Here is a 10,770-nt window from a genome sequence, read left to right on the forward strand (position 1 = left end):
TGGCTATACAAATCTTGGTTGGCAGAATTGTGTGTGTGTATTTGTGTGTGTGCATTTGTGTGTTTTAGGGCTTGTTATATATTATTTTGGACAGCTCGCTAATTGGGTTTCTCTCTTTAAGGGATTTTTTTTTGACTTGGCATTTCTATCATGTACTTTTCAAGATTTTTTTTTGGGGGGGGCAATACTGGAGCTTGAATGCAGTCTTCATGCTGGTCTTGCTTGCTTCCTCAGCTGATACTCTTTCACTTGAGCCAGGCCTTAAACCTGGCTTTTTAGTGGTTATTTTGGAAATGGAGTCTCAGGCTTTTGTGCTTGGGCTGGCTTTAAACCATGATCCTCCAAATCACAGCTTCCTGTGTAGCTAGTATTACAGGCTTGCGCCACTGGCCTCCTGCCAATATTCTTCATTTATTCTACACTCTTGGTATTTTAACTATAATATGACGTGAAGAGGCTATTTTAAGGTTATTTCTGTTTGTTCATAAATGACTTCAAATCCGCAAATTGAAGAAATTTTCTATTCTTCTCTGGTTTTACATTTTTGGGTCTCTCTTCTTTATTAAAAAAATAGAAATTTGGTCTTTTATTCAGTTCCAAAAGTCTTAGAAATTGTGACAACTTCTCATTTTTCTTTTTTCCTATGTATATATAGTAATTCATCATCCTTTATTCAAGCCCTGATATTTTATTTTCCTCCTGTTGTAGTGTAATTGGTCATACTTTCCATTGAACTCTTTTTGATTTATTAAGGTTCTTTTCCAAGATTTCTTTTTTTATAACCTCAATCTCTTTGCTGGATTTCTTATCCAAATTCTGTATTGTCTTCTTAATTAATTGATCTCTTTATTTGTGCCTTCTTTGAAATCATTGATCATTTGTCGATTCGACTTTAAATTCTTTCTCCAGTATTTCATCTGCTTTGATTATGTAAATCAGATTCAGTTATTGAAGAGTTATGAACTATTGGAAGATTTAAGTTGTCTTTTTCACATTTCTTGGCTTCTTATGATGTGATTTGTTTATGACTTGGGATGCATGTTTCTTGTACTTTCTATGGGAAGGTCCTCTTAATAAACAGTCTTCTAAGGACTCAATCCCAGTATGGCTCAGGAGGGAAAAAACCCCACTGTAACAGCACCGAAAAAATATATGTATATATGTATGCATATAGTGTAAAATGTCTGTAAACTTTTACCATATCTTCAAGAATAGGAGGAAAAGAGACAAAACTCATACATTATAAACTAAGAAATTGAAAGTTAATAAAGCTGGAGCTGGGTACCAGTGGTTCATACCTGTAATCCTAGCTACTCAAGAGGCTGAGATCTGAGAAATGTGATTTAAATCCAGCCCAGGCTGGAAAGTCCATGACGCTCTTATGTCCAACTATACAATGAAGAACCGGAAGTAGAGCTGTGACTGAAGTGGAAGTGCTAGCTTTGAGCAAAAGAGCTCAGGGACAATGCCTAGGCCCTGAGTTCAAGCTCCAGCAGCACCACCAAAATGTTGGAAATGATCTTTAGACACCTTTACACTAATAATAATAATAAAAATTTACTAAAGCTGAGCATAATATCAACAATGAGAAGATTAAGACTTGAGTTATTTGGGGGTAGTTAAAGCCGAAGCAGTAGATGAGAACATCCAGCAAGAACATGGAAAGTATGAAAAAGAGAAGACTTTGGAAGTGATGAATCCTAAACATTTGGCTTGAATAGATTGATGTATGATGGTGTTAATTACTGAAATCAAGAACACAGGAGGTTGGAGAGAGGGGTAAGAGTATGACAAATTCAGTTGACCTTTATGGTGAGTAGGTGCCTGTGGGATATGCCAGTGGTGATTCTCAAATATCTCTATCTCCAGATATGGAGGTTAAAAGGGAAGATTGGACTGAAACAGATTCTTGCATTTACTGCAGAGATAACAATTGCATTTGGTGTACGGATATGGTCTCTAACTAAAAGAGTATCAAAGAGAATATCAGAAGCCTGGGCCAGAACTTTGTAGATTAGAAGAAAAACAGCAAGAGAAGTCCTACAAGGGCCTGAGACCAGGCACCATGGAACCTTAGTAATTCTGGGAGGATGTTGAGCATGATTCGGAACATATTTTGATAAGGTAGGAGAATGAGCCTTTCTGTGTTGGAAATAAAGGAGTCCTGGGAAACCTTGAGGGAAATACAGATGGAATCAGAGATTGAAAGTGGGGAAGACAAAGCATCACATATACATTTGTTCTAGCCCAACTTCAGGCACCAAAGAACAAATAATTCACAGAATTGGACAAGTATTTTTAAGGAATGGAAGAGAATCAAGTGGTTATTTGCTTAGAATAAGAGCAAGAGATCCAAAGAGATTGAAAATACTCAAGAAGAGACACTGAACACCGGAAGGGAAGAGTCTGGGTGGAAAGCAGCCACAGAAGGCAATAAAAAGTAATAGACATTTGTGTGAATGTGTACTTCCCCCCAGACATGGCTGACCAGTCTGAGGGTTGACTTATCTATTTAGACTCACCAACACTTACTCATAAATGCTTAGATCTTACAGTAAGGTGCTTTTAGGTAGTTAGAAAAATGGTAATTAGTTCCCAGACCAAATAGAGGCAACACACTTGCATAATTGCATTTCTATAGGAAAGAAGGGGAAATCTCTGGACCACAGGTTGTTTCCTTCTTGGTCTGTGGCTCTACCTACAATCTTTCCCACCCATTCTTCACTCCCTTTTGTCCCCAAACTGTCAAAAGTCAGACAGATCTGTAAGTGAATAGATCTTATAAATTAATATATCTGCTTGAAGAGGAAAGGAACATCTTCCTTGACTACACAAGTCAAAGAATAGAGAGTATACTAGTCCACTCAATTGGGGGGGGGCAGGAAAATGAGAGGGCACTCATTATGTTAGGTGGCTAGAGGCAGGTAGGATGTGCTAAGAGAACATGTATGTGACACTAACGGAAGTTACTCCTACTCTTCAAGCTCTCAACACCCCAAAACTATCTCAGCATGGATTTCTCACAGATTATAGGCCTCATGGTGGTTCTCACCTGTTCAGTGCTCAGACGCTGTACTCCTTCCACTAGTTCAGCACTGTTTCCACTCAGAGCACATGGCATCCCAGTAGTGAGAGGCATCATTTCTATGTGAATCAGCTTCTAAATTAACCACCCACGTGTTCCCTGCCTCAGTTTCTTTGTCTGTAAATGAGGCCAATGGGATTTACCCTAAAGAGACATGAGAAGTAAAAGAGGACAATACATGCAAAGTAACTATCTTTGGTAATTAATCCTTCTCTGGAGACTCAGGGGGAAAAAAGACCATGGTGTTTGATTCACTTCAGGTTAGAAACACATGCAGACCTCAGCATGCTATTAGGGATTCTCAATACAGTTTTCTACCCCCAACACAACTGATGTTCTCTGACACGCAAGGAGAAATAACACAAGTCACAGTGACTGCCAATTTCTCCTCTGTTCTGTAGGGGATTCGGCATTGTCATTCTGCCTTGCAGGAGGAAATCTAGCCTCATTGTTCCTCATTGGGTGCCTCCCAAGGTGCCATACTGTGGACTGCCCTGTCAGACACAAACCCAAATCAGCACTGGCTACATCATTTGAGTGCTCAGTGGAAAATGAAAATTGAGAACTTCATCAGATTATGCCTCTCAATATAACAACAACATGAGAACATACAGTATAGCATGAGGTCCTTTGAAGCACAGGCCTGCTTCAGGCCTGTGTGACTACAGTTATCATATCCCTGCCACGTGGGCCCTGTCCAAATCCATCCCCATTATCTTCACCTGTTTGAAGGAGAATCTATAGGAAAGGTGTATGTTCAACTGAATGAAATTTGCCTTGGAAGACACATTTTTAGGTAAAGAGCTCACTCTAAATTGTTTCTTCCAAGGCTCCTGGGGGGTAGGTATGAGGCATTTGAACCATAGGTACAATCCTGTATGCCACACTTCTCACACTGCACATCTCTTATGGACAAGTGTGTTTCTTCTTGATAAAGTCAACCCCCACTTGCTTTCATCCTGCTGGTGTTAGCCAGCTTTGAGTTCCTGTGACAAGATACATGAGAAAAGGAGAAAGGTTCATTCTGCATCATGGTTTTTAGAAGCCTTAGTCTATGGTCAGTTGGTTCTATTGCCTATAGCAAGGAAATATATCATCATGGAGACAGTATGTGACAACTCCAAGGTAGCATGAAGGAGAGGGGGTGGGGGAAAGAGGAAAGGAAGGGAGGGACAGAGGGAGGGAGGGAGAGTTTAATCCTAATATTCCCTTCCAGGGAGGGCATTCTGCAATGACCTAAAGACCTTACATAATGTCCCAACTCCTGAAGGTTCCACTACCTCCAAATAACACTACCTTCGATTCCAGTACACAAGCCCTTAGGGGAAATTCCAGACCTGCACTATTACCTGATCTTAAATTTCCTTATCACTCCGGATGATCTCCATTCTCCCAGCCTGCACAAATACATGAGCTCTTAGCACAGCAATGAACAATGCATAGCTGGCCACTCCAGATGAGGTGCTGAGTGGTTGGCTGAGCCTTAGGCCACTGATATTTTATTGTAGCCTCACTTTGCATCCCAGTAATAACCTTGGTCCTTAGAAGTGGCTCTCTGGTGATCTCTCAGGCAATTCGGACAGGAGGGACACTTCTTCCTGCATCTCTGGGGCAAGGTGAAAGGGCCTGAGGAGAGGTGGCTGAAATCACACAGAAACTTAGAACAGTGTTATTCACATGTGGTCCATGGATCAAAGCTTGTCTGCAAGGAGGTAAGGTTAAAAACTGAAAATAAGTGCAAACTTTTATCATAATTTTATAATGCTTATTAAATTTAATAATATCAATAATGAGAAGTAATTTGTCTTTATTTTCAGTCTTCTAGTAATTTTGTTTTTTGCATTTTACCAATATTGGTTTATCCTATTTGAAAATTTAAAAGGATAACTTAAAAAACTTAGAAAACAGTTTAAAAAAAAGTAGTTGTTTCATAGCAGATAATTACCAAAGGTGGTTACCAGCATCCTGTAGTAGCCCTGGTTTCCACACATGGGTCCAAGTGCTAAAGTTGGAACCAGAAGACCAGGGAGATAATTCAGACTCTTTCATTTGCTTGGCCAACTTGTTTTCCCACTGAACTCCTCTTCTCTCATTTGTTAGTGCCTTAGACAACCAAATGTGTGATCTTGGGCTAGAAGATGCTTTATAAATCATAAAGTACAGGAAAAGAAATAAAGATGGCAGCATTTGTGGCTACATGACAACACAAAGTAGTCCTGAAAACTACCACAATCGTTAACAGCACAATCTTGGTAGTCAGGCTACCTCCATTTAGATCCTACCTGGACTACTTATTTAAAAAGTTACTTTGAGAAAGCCATTATCATCAGCAACTCACACATTACTTTATCTACAAAGAGAGGGTCATTTCACTATCAGTTTGATAAAGTTCCTATGAAGATTGGTTAAGTAGCACTTACAGCACTTTTGTGGTAGCTACTAGTGTGATTCAAATATAACTTTCATTTTTGGCAGTCCACATTGCCAGTTTGAGGTTTACCCATAGTGTTAGTCACTTTTTAATGCTATGACAGAACATTTGTGGTAAACAACCCAAAAGAGGTTTATTTGGCCTAAGGGTTTCAGAAGTTTCTATCCACAGTCATTTGCTCCATTGTCTGGACTATGGTGCAACAGAGCAGAAGAGCATGGTGGAGGAAAGCTGCTTACCTCACAGCATCCTGGAAGCAGAGAGAATGAGGGGGAAAGTCTGGGGGAAAGATACACCTTAAATGAACCCCAAGATATGGAAACATATGTTAGTTTTTTCCTTGTTTTTTTTTCTTCTGAGGTTTTTGTTTCTTGTTATTGTTTTTAATGTACTATGTGATGTCTTGTTTCTTTTATATTTTCCCCCTATGGTTTATCCCATGTTGCCATTGTATTTCATTTTGGTACCCTGTGTATTGTATATATGTTTATCTGAATTAGGAAGAGAAGGGGATCAACAGAATGGTGAGACAAAGGACAAAGAGGGAACCAATGCAACAGCGATATATACCAGACAATATGTTGGAAATGATCTGTACAACTTGGGGGGCTTGAGAGGAAGGAAAGTGCGGAAAAATGAGGGAGGGGTAACAAGTTCGAAAAAAATGTAATCATTACCTTACTTAGGTAACTGTAACCCCTTTGTACATCACCTTGACAATAAAATTAAATTTTAAAAAGATACACCTTTCAAAGACACAACCAACAGTGACATGCTTCCTTCAATGAATCCTAATAACTCATCATGCTTCAAACTCATGAATACATTGGTCTCATGGTGGGCTTAGTGTCCTCATGGTCCAATAGTGTGAACAGCTGGGGAACCAAGCCTTTACCACATGAACATTCTGTGGCCATAGTCTATCCTCTAGAAGTTTTTTATATCTGCAGCAATTGTGTCTTTGCTCGTCCCATACAGGCTCCGGTGTATTGGCACAGTCATTTTATTTCTTATTAAACAATTTTCACACTTCTTTGACTTATTTGCTAATGGGGGCTGATAATAGAAACATTTCCATCTTGCTTCTTTCTTTAAAGGGACCAGTTCTACAGTTTCTCCTCCAAGAAAATGAGCTGTGCTTTGTAGTTTTGATAGGGATGAAATAAATTTCTTGAAGGATTTTTAATGACAGGTTAAATTTGATTAAATGCTTGTTATGCATCTATACAGTTTTTTTTAATTTCCATGTTGTTCTCTGAATGCATTACTATATATGATGACACCAACAGATTTCCTGGTACTGACCCTTTTTTACATCCTGGGAATGAACTCCACTTTGTCAAGAAGTAATATCTTTTTGTTTTTTAGTACACTGATCTAGTCACTATTTTGTTGAAAATTAGTTAATACGCATTTCCTATAAATTTTCTTTGCTGTCCCTATTGAATGTTGGTATCAGCATTCTAATAGCCTGTAGGTAAAGGTCCTACTAGGACTCTCTCACTGCTGTTCTAGGCAGTAGGCAGATCTTCATCTAATTCATTATAAGTTCTTGACTGTTGTAAGGGATCACTTTCCCACCACCTATCTAGAGGTCAACTTGGACTTTAAGTTCCATCTTTATTTCATTTAATGAGACAAAGTAGCCCACAGAATGAACTTGATGACATTATACAATTTGTTCATTTAAGACAAATTAGAATTTGATTAGAATTCAACATGGCCAGGCACTGGTGACTCATATCTGTAATCCAAGCTGCTCAGGAGGCTGAGATCTGAGGATCATGGTTCAAAGCCAGTCCGGTTAGGAAAAGTCTTTGAGACTCATCTTTAGTTAATTGCCAAAAAGCTGCAAATAGATCTGTGGCTCAAATGGTGGAGTACTAGCCCTGAGCAAAGAAGCTCAGGGATAGCTCCAGGCTGCAGGAATGATATAAAGAAAGATAAAAGAAAGGAAGAAAGGAAGAAAAGAAAGAAAGAAAGAAAGAAAGAAAGAAAGAGGGAAGAAAGGAAGGAAGGAAGGAGAAAGAAAAAGAGAGAAAGAAAGAAAGAAAAAACAGAGAGAGACAGAGGGAGGGAGGGAGGGAGGGAGGAAGGAAGGAAGGAAGAAAGGAAGGAAGAGAGAAAAAGAGAAAAGAGATTCAGCAGATTTTCATGAGATCTGGTCTTTGATTATTCAATGAAACAATAATTAAAGACTATAATAAAGAGATTTCATTGATATTATTAAGGTTCCAAATCAGTTCATTTTTAAGATACTTAGATTACAAACCCTGTGTTCTCTCTGATCAGTGACATCAAGAGGAAAGTTGAGAAGATTAAGAGCATGAGAAGGGTATGATGCATTCTTGCTGACTCTGCAAATACAGACCCTGGGCCAGGGCTAAAGAGTGACCTCAGGAAAATCGAGTGGCCCTCAGGCTGACACTCATGGAAGAAGTGGGATGTCTGCCATAATAGATTGTGCATATAATAGATTGGAACATGCATGAGATGAGAGCCTACACCTTCATTTGTGTCACCGCAAGCATTGGACCCATTTAAGTGTTGCCTCAATTCCTACCTCATAGAAAACCATGAGAATGAATGGTGCTACCTATCATTTCTAAGTTTTGGAAATCTGTTACACAGATATCAAAAAGAATTGGTTCCTCTAATTGATAGTCCGAAGCTAGAGTGTACATCTCAGCCCTCTATAAACCGAGTAGATACAAGGAGTGGATTCACCCTACAGGAAGTCTGTCACCCCCTGTCTAGCCAGAAGAGCATCAAAAACTTGGCTCATTAGCTGACGCTTCACTATGACTCTGTACTTGCTGAGGTGCTGGGGAGGGGCTATTCATATCCACACATGTTTCTGGCAAGTAGAATAATTCCTGAAACTTTCAAAAAGATGAAATACTCATTGCTTTACAAGAGCTTCACAGAGAAGCCAAATAGTAGAAGAAAATTATATCCCATTTTCCATACAAAAAAAAACACCCAACAATCTCAACAGGGTAACTGGCTTGTTCAAGACCACAGAGAGAACATGTAGGAAAGCTCCTGTTGGCTCATTGTGGACTTGGAGCCTTTGAAACTTTAAGTTGTGTCTCAATTGAACTTAGTCATCAAGGCTCATTTACTTTCCACATATGCATGGAGATACTAACATGGGTAATGAGTAGAGATGTATTTCTTGGCTGCCTGCACTGTCCTACTGTGCCCATATTCTCTCAGCCTGCAAAGCTCTTCTTCCACGTTAGCCTCACCCCAACCCTCCCTCAGATTTCTGGTCTCCTGACCCCTTCCCTTCCTGGTCTCTTAATCTGAAACTTCAACTACACTTCCATTCATCTCATGACTTATTCTTTTCCTCTAATGATAATATCACCATCTGATAGTTTAGACAATTATCTACTTCTTTATTATCTGACTTTATGAGAACAGGATTTTGCTTGTTTTATCAGCTACTATATCACCAGCACCCAGAATATTGCCTGGCGTGTAGTAGGTCTTCAATAAAATGATGATGATGATGATGATGATGATGATGATGATGATGATGATGATGATGATGACGACGATGACAACGACATAGCTGGGTTGGAAGTTAAGTCTGTATGAGGAAAATTTACTCCTTGTATCTACTTACCATGAGTACCCTGATTCTCTCCAGGGAGAAAGGCCACCTTGCCTAATAAGCTGGAATTCATTCATTTTAGTGGGAGCAGAAGCAACAAAATAATCATGGTGCCTGGAATTTATTTGAAAGCTTCAACTTTTTCTCAGTTGAGACCTTGCAAGACTGGGCAATCCCCCTGTGGTGAAAACATGGTCCTCAGTAACCAGTATCCCTTCCCACTTGCATGACCTTTTGGCTTAGCATGCTGTACCAACAGAGGCAGGACACACCTTTCCAGCTGGGTGAAACAGAAGCAGATGCAGCCTAGTGTCCTGAGTCTGTCACTTGGGGCACTTATGGCCTGGCCTAGATCAGACTAGAAATTGAATTTTTCTGGGGCCCCCAAAGCCTCTGAGTATTGTCGTTGAGAAGATTCTGAAACAGGCTACAATGAGAGGTTCACAGAAAGCCATAACTGAGACGAGGTATGGGACAACAAGTGTAGTGGATTTGCTGGAAACATAGGAGGTTTCCTTGTGGATTTCTTGTTATTGAAACAGTAGACTTTTTTTGGGGGGGTCAGTTGTGGGGCTTGAATTCTGGGCCTGAGCACTGACCCTGAGCTCTTCAGTTCAAGGCGAGCACTGTACCACTTGAGCTACAGTACCACTTCTGGTTTTCTAGTAGTTAATTTGAGATAAAAGTCTCACAGACTTTCCTGCCCAGGCTGGCTTTGAACAGAGATCCTCAGATCTCAGCCTCCTGAGTAGCTACAATTACAGGCATGAACCACCGGCACCCTGCGAAACAGTAGATTTTTTTACAGGCATTTTTAAAAATTATTATTAATAAGTTTTTTATTGTGAAAACACCATACAGAGGGGTTACAATTACATGAGCAAGGTAATGAGTACGTTTCTTATCGAGCCCCTTACAATCCCTGCCCTCCCATCCCACCCCCCCACCAAAATTGTAAAGTTCATTTTTTGACAAAATGTCTTATACATGTACATCTCATTGTTGCAATGGGTTCACCTGTATCCCTATGTTAAACAATTTGTTTTTGTCCTTCCCCCCCAAATTATACCAACATCAAATACAGTGAAAACAGGGGTTATACCGTGGGGGAGGGACATACAAAACAACAAAGAAATCACCTTATAAATATGTTAGAAACAGTCGCAAGCAAGAAAAAAAAACATTTAAGTCCTTATCTTGGGCTTCATTTTGCCTAACACCAACTTATCTGACCTTTTCTGCTTGTCTCAGACATATACTAGTTATTGCAAATAAGGGAAACTATAACACCTATCTTTCTTTGGGCCTGGCTTACTTCACTTAATAGAATTTCCTTCTCCTGCCCCATAGCCTTGCCTAATGTGAAGCACCCGCCATAACACAACCTCACTCTATGTCCTTGGCTCAAACGCCATTAACAAGTGCATGTTCATGCACACGTGGACCCATTGCTTTTCCTTTGTTCTGTCCTTGCTGTGTGTTTCCTACCTCATTTCATCCTACCCTGTTTCGACTGTGTTACCTTTCTATCACTGCTGAATGTACTGAGGCATATTTCCCTCCTCCACCAGAAAATGGAACTCCAACTGTATTTGGATATCACAGAGTACCCTGGGACCCTTGGCTGGAAAC

The sequence above is a fragment of the Dipodomys ordii genome, unplaced genomic scaffold (genome assembly GCF_000151885.1).
Source record: "Dipodomys ordii isolate 6190 unplaced genomic scaffold, Dord_2.0 Scaffold89, whole genome shotgun sequence".
Classification (NCBI taxonomy): Eukaryota; Metazoa; Chordata; class Mammalia; order Rodentia; family Heteromyidae; genus Dipodomys; species Dipodomys ordii.